Below are 15,760 nucleotides of genomic sequence, written 5' to 3'. Positions count from 1 at the left end.
TCATTTGATTAACTACTTGGAACCGAGGAACAAAAATGATGTTTCCTAACAGTGCACCATGTGGCAGACACTTTATCTATGCAGTCTCAAGTGTGGACAGCAATCCCAACAGGTTGTTGATAAGGATAATGACAGCTCAGGAGAGATGTAGTAACCTGCCAAAAATCACTTAGTTAATAAACCATAAATCATACCTTTATGGCTTCAGACATAATGGTTCTTTAATCCTTGGTTCTGTTCACTGGAAAGATGAATGGGTGAGAAGCAAACTGCTCTGAATTTCATTCTGCAACCACCTTGGTCTCCTGTGAGTTAGCTTTCTTTGGGCTCAAATATTACATCGAACTTGGATCTTAGGGGTCAGAGAGCCTGACCCTTCCATGTCCCTTGGGAAAACACCTAGCAACAATCATTCATTTTTGGACATGGGTACCAGGGTACTACACTCCACTATATGCTGCAGATTAGTCTCTTCACTGCTCTCACTATTAAATCTTTTAAGCCTTTGCCATAAGCACTTTGTTGCAGTCCGGTTCGCATTGCTGGTAGAAATCACCCAACCAAGAGTAGCTTCTGGGAAAAAGAGGTTTATTTTGGCTTACAGGCTCGAGGGGGAAGCTTCACGATGGCAGGGAAAATGATGGCATGAGCAGAGGGTGGACATCACCCCCTGGCCAACATAAGATGGACCACAGCAACAGAAGGGTGTGCCAAACACTGGCAAGGGGCAACTGGCTTTATTACCCATAAGCCGGCCCCCAATGATACACTCCCTCCAGGAGGCGTTAATTCCCAAATCTCCATCAGCTGGGACCCTAGCATTCAGAACACCTAAGTTTATGGGGGACACCTGAATCAAACCACCACACACTTGATACATATTTTGCATGACATAGAGTTTGGGAGTTCTTCTGGGAGGTCTTTTGCTACCTTGGGACAAGTCCAGTTTTGTAAAATTAGGAAATCTTGACAGTAAGTCTTACAAAACCTGAAGCCTGTATTTCTCCTAGCAGCAATCATTCAGTGTTCACTGGTTCAAATCTGGAACTTTATGTAATGCTGATCACAAATAAGAGATTCGTATCTGATAAATGCCCACAAAAATGGAAATATTAGCTATAAACAATTGTTATTATTTTGCTATTCTTTCACAAAGTTTACAGTAACATATTAAGTCTCAAGGAAATTCACACAAACCTTTAAGGCAAAAAGAAAGAAATGTAATTGTACTGGCAAATATAGCATCTTTTCTCCATGAGCAACATCAAAACCAAACTATCTGACTCAGCCAAGGCTTATTGTCATGTTAACATGTAAAAGTGTATGTATTCATCATGTTCAACGTGATGTTCTTAAGCATACGTACATCATGGAATGGCCATATATAGCTAACTGACATATGTATTACCTCATATGTTGCTTTTGCTGTGAGATCCTCTCTCATTGTGGTTTGGTTTGCCTTTTTCTGATAATTAGGGATATTGAGCACTTTTCATATATCTGTTGGCAATTCATATATTTTCTGTATCATTTCTACACTGGTCAATTCTCCATTTATAAATTAGACTATATGTATTCTTTCCATAGACTTGTTGAAGTTTCTTGTGTGTTTTGGATATTAACCTCCTACAAGATATCTTCTTGCAGATATTTCCTCCCATTCTATAGTTGTCTGCTTGCCTTGTTGATTGGTTCATTTGCCATGCATACATTCTATATTTTGGTATAATCTTAGTCTATTATTTGTCTTTTAAGATCTGTAATACATGTCATGTCTAACTGAATACAACAGACTGTTGGGAGCAAAAATTTGCAGACAACTATCCATATATCTTAATTTATAAAAGATTTGTTGGTCTCTGATATAGGCGTTGACTAAATTCTTTTAACTGCCTTGTAGGTCATTGAAATCCTACAGCTCTGTACCCAACACACAATCGAGTTTGTCAGGATTGATGAGGACGTCCAGCAAATTCTCGCTTACCAGCAAAATAGGGAGCAGAACCATAATAGATTCAGGCTTAATCACTTTTATGCAGCCACAGTCCAGTACTTAATAAAAGACATGGAAGTTGGCACCAGGAAGTTCCTCAGTGAAGCTCATCCAATTCAATTGATTGAGAACCTGATTAAAGGTCTTTTGCATAGTAATCCTGAAGCTGCTCTATGCTAATGACTGTGCTCTTAAAGCCCACGGGTAAGAGGACTTGGAAACGGTCACCATGCCTGAGGCAGACTCTACACTCTAACTGGGCTGATTAACCTGAGAGAGATGGATTAGGCCGCAGCCCTCCCAAGGAACCCATCATCCAGCTAGAATTTCAATGGCAGTGTTAAGAGTGGCCACACTGCCTTTCCACCCTTCTTTGGCTGTATCTTACTTTTAGCCCTAGGGCATCAGATGGAAAAGGGCACTCTCAGGGGGACGACAGTCATCCTGTCTTTGGCAGTGAGAGCAAGGTCACCTCAGAGATGTCAGAACAAAGATGCTGTAACATATGAGTTGCCCCCATAAGACACACCACCATCTTCTTGAGGCTTAGAATATCGCATAGCATTCCAGCCCTCTATGTGAAAGCATGTTAAAAGCAAGGTACAATAACGTGAGGCACGTGGCACATATAGGCCGTGTAAAGGATACTTATTTGCAGTGTGAGAGCTGGTACAGGAAGACAGAGGTCTGCTTTGCTCAATCTCAGCTGGCAATGCACTCCTCAAGGGAGCCCGAGTGTTAGCCTCTATACAGGTACGCTGCTCCCTCCCTGACTGCAAGTTCTGAGTTGAGAGTCACAAGTGAATGTGAGTATGCAAGTTCACATACACAGTGTTTAGGAATACTGAGGATAGGCTGTGCTTTTTTTTTTTTAAAGAAAATAAAAATGTACAGGCTAGAGTATAGATATACCCCAACCCCAACCACCATAGCTGTATTGCCAAACTTGAAATCATCCTCACTTCCTGAAAATACTCGCTTGCATAAAGGAAATTTGATGACCACAGTGGTGGGTGCCTACAGCCCAGCACTCAGGAGACTAAAGAATCATGATTTCAAATCTACCTGGGCTACATAGTGAGATGGTTTCAACACACACAGGCACCACACGCATGCACACGCATGCACACACCATACACACACACACACACACACACACGCACGCACAGCATCATAGCTCAAATGAACATAGGCAAGGTAATTTAAAGAGTTCTAGTTGCCTTTATAAGAATGTTGATGGTAAGGACTAGAGAGATCGCTCAGTGGTTAAAGGTACTTGTTGCAAAGCCTGATGGGCCCAGGTTCAATTCTTCAGTACCCATATAAAGTTAGATGCATAAAGTGGCACATGTTTCTGGAGTTCATTTGCAATGGCAGGAGACCATGGATCACCCATTCTCTCTCTCTCTCTCTCTCTCTCTCTCTCTCTCTCTCTCTCTCTCTCTCTTTCTGTCCCTACCTCCCTCTCTCTCAGTGTCTATGTCTTTGCCTCTCTCACTGTCTCTTTTTCTCCCTCTCAAATGCACAAATAAATAACATTTAAAAAGAATGTTGGTATATAACAAGTAATCACAAAAAGGTCAAAATATTTCCTTTTCTTCTGTATAAAGTGTGATATACCTGCTGAGAATGGGGCTTTAGATCTCCTGCTTCCTGAATTATGCACTTGCATGCCTAATAAATTTCTATAGCTTTTAAATTTGATTTATTTTGTTTCACTACATACACACAGACAGTGACGAGGTCTTGCTATGTAGCACAGGGTAGCCTTATACTCACTACATAGTCCAGGCTGGCTTCAAACCCATGACAATCCTCTTGCCTGAGTTCTGAGATCACTGGCATGCATCACACTACAACTGACTTTTTATTCATTTATTTATTTACTTTCCCAGGTAGGGTCTCACTCTCACTCAGGCTGACCTGGAATTCACTATGCAATCTCAGGGTAGCCTCGAACTCTCAGCGGTCCTCCTACCTCTATCTCCCGAGTTCTGGGACTAAAGGCATGTGCCACCACGCCCAGCCTGATTTTATTTTTAGTGAACATTATTGGTTTAATACACAGCTCCACAAATGATGTTGTTAGTCTGATCTCCATTTTGTGGATAAGGAAATGGAAGTTAGGATGGCCAAGGAATTCTACTGAAGTAAAAGATCCAAGATTCGCCTGTCCAGCTCTGTCACCCATTCATACACGGCAGCTGGATCACCTCTTATTAGCCAATCTGTTGTGATGTTTGAAGTTAATCATATTATGAAGCATCAGATCTGGAAGGAGAGAATTGTTTCTGGCTCTTACAAGACCTCACAGTCAGAAGTGGAAGCTAATTTGTGTTGCTGTGGTAGGTTCTAGAACCGTGGAGCTTCAGTCGCAAAATGTCAGTGGTTACCCGAGCGTTTCTGTCATTCCATCAGAATGTGCCTTTTCTTTGCTGTGTGGAGAGAATTTGTTCTACACAATGCTGGGGAACACACAGCAAGAACAGTAGACTTAGAACGCTTTAATCAAAACTATTTCTGTTGTCTTTCTTTTGTTTAGGAGGTGTTGTTTGATTGCTTGGTTGACTGGTTAGTTTCAGGTTACTATGAGTAGAAAGCCATATCAATTTACCTTTCCACAAAAACAAACAAACAAAAAACGGTAAAAGTTGAAAATTACTCAACCTATGAAAGTCACTGTAGCGGCCTTGGGATAGTCACCATGTTTTCACATGGACATAAGGAAGTCCCTTGAAAATTTTAGGGTTTGTAGCTGAAAGAAATCAAATAACCTAAAGTATTCTGATGTTGATATGCATGATTATGAATTGTTTTAGCTACATGGTGGCAATGGTCTATGCTCATATGATTCCTTGTTGCTAAGCTATGACTGTTGTGCTTCAGAATTATATGAAAGAATAATTTTCAATTCCATGTTGGTTACAAAGCAAGCAGTCTCAGGGAAACACACATACAAACACACACACCACACACACACAACTACACACGTCATATCACATCAGGAATATAACCAACCAGGGTACCATCCCAGGTCAACAAGCAATTAATTTTGCTACTTAGATCTCCAGAGTACTTAGTACTTAGTATTCACTGGGTATTCATTTCAATCTAATCTCTAAAACTTGGTTCAGTCCCTATTCATTAAAATATGAAAGATGATGCTGACCATCTGATAGCAAGCAGTCTGGCCACCTCAGTTTCAACTTGGGTTATCAGATCACACAAACAAAAAGAGAACATGAGTCATAACCCCGTTTTAATTTCCCTGCAAGAAAGACTGCAGAGCCAAAAGCCAAATGTGTATGTGTGTGTGTTTCAAAAGCAGATTAAATATTTTTATTCCTTTATTATGTATTGATTTCCTGCCTTATTGAAGTATAATTCACAAATAAAAGTCAATATATTCCCAGGCATGGTGGTGCACGCCTTTAATACCAGTAACTCGGGAGGCATAGTTAGGAGGATTGCCCTGAGTCCAAGGCCCCCTGAAACTGAATTCCCGGTCAGCCTGGACTAGAGAGAGACCCTACCTTGAAACAACAACAACAATGAAAAACTATATATTCATTGTGATTTGTACATTATCAATTTCCACAGTTAAACTATTAACGTATCTATAGCCTACAACAATAATTTGTATACATTTGATGTATGTATTTGTATATGTAAGATGCATGCCTTTAGGGAATTCGAGGTAAACAACACAATAATCACCATAGTATACATTAGTTCTGACGTAACTGACACCCTGGCTACCACCTCCCATCCCCCGTCTATGGCAACCACTTTTCTATTCTCTGCCACACCACACTGGGCTTTTTTAGGATTGCACATGTAGGTGAAATCATACAGTACTTTCATTCTGTGTCTAGCTGCTTCTACTGAGCATAAAGTCTTCCAGACATGTGCATGTTATCACAGATGACAGAATTCATTGTTTATGATGAGTGAATGACATTCCATGGAGTGTGTAAACAATATTTTATTTATGCATTTGTGTTACTCAGGGTTCTCTAGAGGAACAGAGCCTATGGGATGATTTGTATTAAAAGGGAATTTATTGGATTAGCTTATGGCAGTCCAACAATAGCAGTTTGCAGGCCTGAGGGTCAAGGAACCCAGTAGCTGCTCAGTCCACGAGGATGGATGCCTCAGCAGTCCCAATCCAGCGCAGAAGGCCTGGAGGCTTCCTGGAGAGATGCTGCTCTTCAGTCCATGCTGGAAGGCAGCAAGCTGCTAACACGGGCAGCCAAGTGGGAGGAGCGGACACTTTCCCAGAGCTTCTTTAGATAAAGCCCTCCCCACCCGCCAGGGGTCTGCCAGCTCTGGGATCAGGGCTCACCCTGGGGGAAGGATTCCTCCTTTAGTTAATCCTTCCTGGAAGCAACTTCAGAGAGCCACTTATGAGGAATGTCTGTGGATTCCTAACCAGATCAAGTTGACACAGAGTTCAACCATCACAGCATTGATCTATCCATTTATACTGAGGTTGATTTCACATCCTGATTATTGTTAATAATGTTGTAAAGAACACAGGAATGCAGTGTCTCTCTCTCTGGGTACCTTTCTCTCCCTCTTCTTCCGTTATCCCTCCCTCACGTTCCTCTACCTCTCTGCCCTCCTTTCTCTCATGTTTGACCCCTCTCTCTTAGTTTAGATTTTAATTGAGGAATTAGAGATTCCCTATGTAGTTCTATTATGAAGTTTTTGAGCCCCTCTACACTGTTTTACATACCATGTGTGCCAAATTACAGCAACACCAACAATATACAGGGTTCCCTTTTCCCTGATCATCCATCCTCTCCACATTTAGCTTTTAGCTTTTTTTTCTTCTTCTTCTTTTTTCTTTTGGCTTTTTGATAGCAGTCATTTTAAAAGGTGTTAGGTGAGGTCTCACTGTGATTTTGATTTGCATGTCCCTGGTGATTACTGATAATGAGCAATTTTTCTATGACTGTTGTATGTCTTATTTTCAGAAGTGTTTTTTCAATACTTTCTCTATTTAAAAAATTTATTTTTTTCAATGAACATACAAAATAGCAAGTTTTCTTCTGGCATTTTCACACAGTTAGTTTGTGGTAATGCTAACCATACTTCTCTGCTCTTTCCAGTCTCCTTTCTGTCTCAACTGTATCCCAGTATCTCCAATATTCCCCCTTCAATTTCGATATTAAATTTGTTAATGTACCTTTCCATTTCTATCCCATAAAACCTCTTTCTCACATCTCATTGTTTCCTTTCTTGTTTCCTCTCCTCTATCCACACTTTCTCCCACATAAACATACATTTGTTGTAGTTAGAGACTAGGAGAGACATGTAAAAAAGAGCACACATTCTTTCTTTTTCTGAGCCATGGTTGCCTCCATTAATTTAATATGTTCCAGTTTCATGGATTTCATAATTTCGCTTATCTTTATGGCTGAAATCATTCCATTGTGTGTACATACTGCATTTTCACTACTTGTTATCTGTGGATGGACATCTGAGCTGATTCCTCTCCTTGCTAATGCTCAGAGAGATGTTGGCCACTTTCCCCTGGTAGCTCATATATGTAGCACCTTCCAGGACTGGATGGGCTAATTGGCTGGGATTGGCTCTTCCAGATTCCAACCAGGTCCCTCCATGGTCCATACAGACAGTGTATGGTGTCTTCAGCAGTAGGGTTTTAACATTAACTTCTGGTGGATAATCAAGTGCTTTGACAGAAGTCTGTCTTGTTTGTTTTTGGAGATCTAGTAGGTCTTTCTGGTCAACAAACAGCTCATTGTAGATGTAAACCATATCCTGGAACAGGGAATTACAGGCCAGGGCCTAGGGAAAAGTAAAAGACAGAGACAAAAGAGAAATAGGAGACATTTAGGGTTAGGCTTAGTCTCACCCTCTCCAGGCCCCTTCAAATCAGGTGCTCCCCCTAAGGTCTTCTTGAGGGTTCCACCTTTTAGTCTAACTCCCAGAATATAGGATTCTATGGTACCAGTAACTTGGGTTCAGTTTTTTGTCCTCCCCCACAACACACACACCTTACCCTCCCCCTATTGTCCAAGTCTGGAGATGCCATCCAGGTATGTCAGCAACTGGGATTGATCCAGGTTAGGGAGTGCAGATGAGTGAGACCATGTGACAGTTGTCTTTCTGTGATTGTGTGAGCTCGCTTAGAATGATCTGTTCCAAGTTCGACCATTTTTCTACAAATTTCATTGTGTCAGTTTTTCTTATTGCTGAATAGAATTCCATCATGTAGATGTATCACATCTTGGTTTTCTGTTCATCCAATGATGAGTACCTGGGTTGATTTCATTTCTTAGCTATTATGAATTGAGCAGCCATAAACATGGTTGAGCAAATATCTCTGAATGGAGATGTGAAGCTTTTAGGGTAAATGCTCACTAAGGGAATAACAGGGTCTGTTGGTAACACTATATTCATCCTTTTCAGAAGTCCCCATATTGATTTCCACAGTGGTTACACCAGCTGACATTCCCTCCAAGAGTGAATGAGGGCTCCTACTTCAGCACATGCTCACCAACATTTGTTTTCGTCTGATTTTTTAATGTTTGCTATCCTTAATGGGATAAGGTGGAATTTCGTATTTGTTTTAATTTGCATTTCTCTAATGGTTGGGGATGTTGAACATTTTCCTAAGTGTGTTTTAGCTATTTGTAATTCTTCCTTTGAGAACACCCTATTCATTTCTCTGCCCCACTTTTGGAGTGGGTTGTTTGATTTCTTTATTGTTTAGTTTATTGAGTTCTTTGTAGATTCTAGATATTAGGCTTCTGTCAGTGGTATAGCTGACAAAGAGTTTCTCCCATTCAGTGGGTAATCTATTAGTTCTGCTTATGGTATGTTTGTCTGTGGAAAAGTTTTTTAGCTTCACAAGATCCCATTGGTTGAGTGCTTGTTTAGTTCCCTGGGCTACTGGGGTTTTGTTCAGGAAGTCTTTTCTCAGTCTTCAATTGAAGAGAGTGCCTCCTATTTTCTCTTCCAGTAGTTGAAGAGTCTCAGGTCTTATATTGAGGTTTTTAATCCATTTGAACTTGATTTTTGTGCATGACAAAATGAGTGGGTCTAATTTCACTTTTCTACATGTGGTCATCCAATTTGTCCAACACCATTTGTTGAAGACACTGCCGTTTCTCCAGTCTATATTATTGGCACCTCTGTCAAAGATTAAGTAGCTATAATTATTTCACCTAAGGTCTGGGTCTTCAATTCTGTTCCATTGTTCTATGTTTCTGTTTTTATTCCAGTACCAGGCTGTTTTTGTCACTATGGCTGTGTAATATAGCTTTAGATTGGGTATGGTGATGCCACCAGGGGTTTTCTTTTCTTTCTTTTTTTTTTTTTTATTTTTGCTGAGGATATGTTTGGATATCTGAGGCCTTCTGCCATTCCATATGAATTTTGAGATCTGTATATTGCTTTTGATAGAAGTGCCATTTTCACAATATTAATTCTACCTGTCCAGGAGCATGGGAGATCTTTTCATCTTCTCAAGTTCTCCTTGATTTCTTTCTTCAGCATTTTTATGTTTTCATTATATAGGTCTTTCACATCCTTGGTTAGTGTTATCCCAAGGTATTGTTGTTGTTGTTGCTGTTGAAAGTGGGACAGCCTCACTGATTTCTTTCTCTGAATATTTGTCCTGTGCATATAGAAAAATACTGATTTTGTGCATTGATTTGTATCCTGCTACTTTACTGAAGGAGTTTATCATCTTTAGAAGTTTTCAGATGGAGACTTACAGGTCACTTATATATAGGATCATGTCATCTGCAAATAGAGCTAACTTGACTTCTTCCTTTTCAATGTGAGTCCCTTTTATTTCTTTCTGCTGTCTTATGGCTTGGGCTAGCACTTCTAGTACTGTGTTGACGAGTAGTGGTGAGAGTGGGCACCTCTGTCTTGTTCCCGATCTCAGTGGGAACTCCTTGAGTTTTTTCCCATTAAGTATTATTTGGGCTTTAGGAGCTTTATATACAGCCTTTATTGTGTTGAGATATAAACCCTCCATGCCTATTCTTTCCAGTGTTGAGATCATGAAGTGGTGTTGTAGATTGTTAAAGTCCTTATCTGCATCAATTGAAATGATCAGGTGGTTCTTATGGTTAAGTTTATTTATGTGGTGTATTACATTGACCGATTTCCATATGGTAAACCATCCCTGGGTTAAAGCCTACTTGATCAAAAAGGATAATGCTTTCGATGTGTTGTTGAATTTGGTTTGCAAGGGTTTTGTTTAGGATCTTTGCATCTAAGTTCATTGGAGATATAGGTCTATAGTTTCCTCTCCTTGTTGCATCTCTGATGCTAGCTTTGTAAAAGGAGTTTGGGAGGATTCCATGATCTCCAATTATGTGAAACAGTTTGAGAAAAATTGGTTTCAATGCTTCATGGAAGTTATGATAGAATTCAGCTGAGAAGCCATCCAGTCCTGAACTTTTTTTTTGGAGGAGATTTTGATTATCTTTTCTATCTCCATGGATGTAATACATCTGTTTAGGAGATTAATCTGCTCTGAGTTTAGTTTTGGTAGGTGGTATGTGTCTAGGATTTCATCATTTCATTGATTTTTAAATTGTTTTCTTAGTTTCCAATTTGTTAATTTCTGCTCTAACCTTGAATATTTCTTTCCATCTGGAGCTTGTTGGTTGGATTCTCCTTGTTTTTTCAGTGCCTTTAGATGGAAAGTCACATTATGAACTTTGGATCTCTCTGTATTTGTAATGAAGGCATTTAGTGCTGTGAATTTTCCCCTTAGGAGTGCCCTCATTGTTTTCCATAAGTTTGGGTAGGTTGTGTTTTCATTATCATTCAGTTCTAGGAATTTTAGTTTCTTTTTTGATTTCTTCCATAGCCCATTCATTGTTTAAAAGTGTGTTGTTTAGTCTCCAGGAGCTGTTGGAGTTCTTGATGTGTCTCCTGATGTTAATTTTTAGCTTTAAAGGATTGTGATCAGACATGATGCAGGGAGTTACTTTAACTTTCCTGAATTTATGGAGGCATGCTTTATGACCTAATATATGGTCAATTTTGGAGAAGGTTCCATGGACTGCTGAGAAGAGTGTGTATTCTATAATGTTTGGGTGGAAAGTTCTGAAGATGTCCTTTAAGTCTAATTGATCTATGATTTTGTTGAGCTCTATTACTTCCCTGTTGATTTTCTGCTTGGATGATCTGTCTGTTGATGACAGTGGAGTGTTGAAGTCTCTGACAAAGATGGTGCTGGCATTTATTTCTGTTTTATTGTTAAGTAGATTTTGTTTTATAAACTGTGATGCACCTGTGTTTGATGCATATATATTTATGATTGTGATGTGCTCATGTTGGATCATTCCCTTGATGAATAAAAAGTGGCCTTCTTTGTCCTTTTTGATTACATTTGGTTTGAAATCTATTTTATCAGATATTAATGTAACAACCCCCACTTTTTTCTTATTTCCATTTGCTTGGAATATCATTTTCCAATCTTTCACCCTGGGGAGGTGTCTATCTTTAGTGGTGAGGTGGGTTTCTTGAAGACAGCAGTTAGAAGGGTCCAGTTTTTTGATCCACCCTGATGACCTGTGTCTTTTGGTGAGTGAGTTAAGACCATTAATATTTAAGGTTATTACTGTGATGTTTGAATTAATCCCTACCATGATGAGGTGTTTTATGGGGTTTGGTGATTTCTTGTGTTTTGTACTATTTTGATCCTGGTCTATTTTGGTTATTATGATCTTTTTCTTGTTGGCTCTTGAGATTGGTTGTTTGACTGTTCTATGTGGAGTATTACCTCAAGTATTCGCTGTAGATTTGGCTACATGTTCATATAATCATAAAAATTGTGGAATGCTTCATAAATTTGCAAGTCACCCATGTGCAGGGGCCATGCTAATCTATTCTGTATCATTCCAATTTTAATATATGTGCTGCCAAAGCGAGCACTGCAGATTAACTCTTGATCAGATAAGTGTCCAAATTTTTTGGCATTGTATAGTTTAACTTTTACCTCTCTTCTACCCTGTGCTATGCAATTTTTAAAAATTTTTGTTTATTTTTATTTATTTATTTGAGAGCAACAGAAAGAGAGAGGAAAAAAAAGAGATAATGGGCACACCAAAACCTCCAGCCACTGCAAACAAACTCCAGATGCATCCACCCCCTTGTGCATCTGGCTTACATGGGTCCTGGGGAATAGAACCTCAAACCAGGGTCCTTAGGCTTTACAAGCATGCACTTAACTGCTAAGCCATCTCTACAGCCCTATGCAAACTTTTAATTTGATGAATCCCCTTATTACTTGGTTACATGTGATTCTAATGTCTTACTCAAGAAATCATTGCCAAAAATATCAATGTTTTCCCTTGTGTTCCAGCAATTTTATAATTTGTGTCCTAAATTTAAACCTTTAATATATTTTGTGCTTATTTTTGATATGGTGTGAGATAAGTATCCAATTTCATTCTGCATGTAGAAATCCAGTTTTCCCAATATGGTTATTAAAACAATGGTCCTTTCCTCAGTTGAACACAATTCTGTAGATTTATTTATGGAATGTCTATTCTTTTTAGTTGGTCCATATAGTGATTTTTGTGCCTATGTTAAGGTATTTTGATTATTATACTTAATAAGTATTTTTAGCTCTCCACATCACTGGGTTCCACATACAAAGATTCAACTAATTACAAATTGAAAATGTTCAAGAAACAGATATACCTGCACTAAATATGTACTGATGCTTTTTAGTCACTATCCTTTTAATAATTAGCATTAAAATTACTTTCAGAACATTTGTATCATGTTAGGTGTCATAAGTAAAGTGGTGATGATTTAAAGCATACAGAAGTATATGCATATGTTATAAATCAGTGCTATGTTATTTTATATAAGGGCCCTGAGCATCTTTCAATTTGTGTATCTGTCCTAAAACCAGTCCTAAAGGTATATTGAGGACAAATTTTCTACTTTAGAATCTGATAGTAGGATGGCCCCAGCTTTGTTCTTTTCTCAGCTCATTTTGTGGTTTCATGTGAATTTTAGTTTTTTAAAAATTTTTGTGATAAATACCATTGGATTTGATAGGGATTTCATGGAATTTATAATTTCCTGGGTACCATGAACATTTTAACATGTATTTCCTAATTACAAATGGTTCTAAAGAATATTTATCATATACTGACCTGCTGACAGAAGCTATAAAATGAGATTATGTGGATATAAACTATGTGTCTAATTGTAGGGAGGACTCACTAAGCGTTCCACAGACATAAAGAGACTCTCTGTAGTTGAAGAGGCTGCTAGCATCAGAGAAATACAAGAAAACTGCCCCTGCAACCTAAAAATGCTTTCACTGGGAAATGTAGTATTTCAATTAAATTTGAAAGACAGCCCACTCACTGCTGAAAGGTACCTGGGGAGAGTAAACGGAGCACCATGACTGAGCCCTTCCGCACTTTCTGTTTATTCAACCTGGTGCCAAGTTTATATCGGGGCATCAGTCAACTTCACAATAGCACTCGATTCAGCCACAGAGCTGGAGGAAGTTTCTTCTGTTATTTCTGACAAATGAAACAGCTGAAGCCTCTCTATTTCTCTCTCTCCCTTCCTCTCTCTCTCTCTCTCTGTCTGTCTCTCTTTCTCTCTGTGTGTGTGGTATGCACAGAATAAATGTACAGCTTTAACAGGGGAGAGACAGAGAGCAGTCGAGGCAGATAAACAAACGGTGCATCTCCAGCACATGTATATCCCAGACTCGGTGAAGGAAGGTCTCATCAGAAATCAGTGGGGCCCTTGCTTCTACGGTTAGCCCAGCACTTCCAACAAATCCTTTGTAACTATCAAAGTTAAAATGTTACATGCAAAACCCAAGGGTGGTGTTCAAATTGAAAACTCATGAGAAAAGATGCAGACGGTGTTGTGTGCTTTACCATCGCTGGTATTAGAATTGTTTCCTCCCTCTTACCCAGAATTCCCTCAAAACAGGAGCATGGTTGTATAAAAGAAAAACAGCTAAGATTTAAGCTACCTGTCCCTGTGGTTACCTTACCTCGGTGATTTGTTTCATTTATGAGTTTTATCTTAAGGAAATGGGGACTCTCAAAGCGGAAAGGATGATCAGGGATCTAGGTCACTCATATAAATGACTTTTTCATTTTATCATCATTTAATGATTTTACATGTATGCTTTCCAGTGCAATCATTTTATGAATTATGAAATGCCTACTGTGCAGGACTCCTAGATTTAGTAAATAAAACCAGGCCGCATCGCCAGATATAAATTTCAGATAAAAATCAAATAAATCTTTAGTATAAGCATGCCCTAAATATTGTAATACTAAAAGTTATTGCTGGCCATTTGAAATTCAGATTTAGCTAAGCATCCTGCATTTTATTTGCCAAATCTCTGTGAAAGGGGTCATGACAGGAGCTAAAAAGGATATAACTAAAATGTCAGATTGGTGTACTACCTGGAAAGACACATATCTACATTACTAAAGATGGTTTGTAATTGACAGTTCTCAGTTTTCTAAGGTATATAAAGTCAAGAGTCAAAAAGATGCAGAGACTGGGGAGTACTAGGAAGGGACCGTACAGGAAGCAGTGTGTTGTTCATGCTTAGTTTTCCTAGGCCAGGGTTACTAATAGAAAACGAATGAAGTCCAACAATGCAAAACAAAAAATATAACTTATATTTTTCTTTTCATGCACTGTGTGTGAATGTATAGGTAGGTATGTATGGTGTGTGTGTGTGTGTGTGTGTGTGTGTGTGTGTGTGCATTTGTGTGTGTGTGTAAGCACATGTGCAACATGGTGTGTGTGAGGTCAGAGGACAGCCTTAGGGTGTTTTTCATCTCCTTCCACTTTCTCCATGGCACAGCGTCTCGTGTTTGCTATCGTGTTTATGCTAGTTTAGCTGTACTGCCAGCTTCTGGATTCTCCTGGCTCCACCTCCCGTGGCTATGGGCTCCCTGGGTTCACAGACGTATATAAACCACCTTGTGTTCAGCTTTATGCAAGTGCTGAGAAATTGGACTTGGGTTGGCAGGCTTGCAAACAAGTACACTTATCCATTGAGCCATCTTTCTGGACCTGTAATTTTAAATTTCATAGTAGCTACGTTAAGAAATGTAGAAAGAAGGCTGGAGGGATGTCTTAGCGGTTAAGGCACTTACTTGCAAAGCCAAAGGACCCAGGTTCAATTCCCCAGGACCCACGTTAGCCAGATGCACAGGGTGGAACATGTGTCTGGAGCTCGTTTGCCGTGGTTGGAAGCCCTGGCGCGTCCATTCTCTCTCCCTCTCCTTCCCCATCTCTCTTCCTTTCTCCCTGACTCTAATAAACATATTTAAAAAAAATTTTAAATGTAGAAAGAGGGCTGGAGAGATGGCTTAATGGTTAAAGCACTTCCAGGCAAAGTGTAAGGACCCAGGCCCTATTCCTCAGGACCCACATAAGCCAGATACTCAAGGTGGCACATGTGTCTGAAGTTCATCTACAGTGGCACTGTATGCCCTGGGGCACCCATTCTTTTTCTCTGATCTACCTGTTTCTGTCTCTCTCAAATAAATAAATAAGCTGGGCATGGTGGCACTTCCCTTTAATCCTAGCACTCTGAAGGCAGAGGTAAAAGGATCATCATGAGTTCAAGGCCACTCTGAGAGTATATAGTGAATTCCAGGGCAGCCTGGGCTAGATCAAAACTTCTACCTCCAAAAACAAACAAACAAAACTAAAGAAAGAAATGTAGAAAGAGCACGCATGTGAAATTGATTTTAATGTAAC

The 15,760-nt window shown here is 39.4% G+C and overlaps 1 protein-coding gene and 1 non-coding gene across 3 annotated transcripts in view; one reads left to right on the top strand and one right to left on the bottom strand.

The window, feature by feature from the left end:
• The window catches only part of Gpc6 (glypican 6), a 1,121,087-nt gene that overhangs the window by 793,423 nt on the left and 311,904 nt on the right, over window positions 1–15,760 (top strand). The gene's annotated exons all lie outside the window — the stretch shown is intronic.
• Window positions 11,817–11,923, bottom strand: LOC123459675. The gene has a single exon (XR_006636433.1). It is a non-coding gene; the product is annotated as a U6 spliceosomal RNA (small nuclear RNA).

The sequence above is a fragment of the Jaculus jaculus genome, chromosome 3, assembly GCF_020740685.1.
Source record: "Jaculus jaculus isolate mJacJac1 chromosome 3, mJacJac1.mat.Y.cur, whole genome shotgun sequence".
In the NCBI taxonomy this organism is placed as follows: Eukaryota; Metazoa; Chordata; class Mammalia; order Rodentia; family Dipodidae; genus Jaculus; species Jaculus jaculus.
The sequence above is the reverse complement of the archived record's forward strand: the minus strand, read 5'-3'. Positions and strand labels throughout refer to the sequence as shown.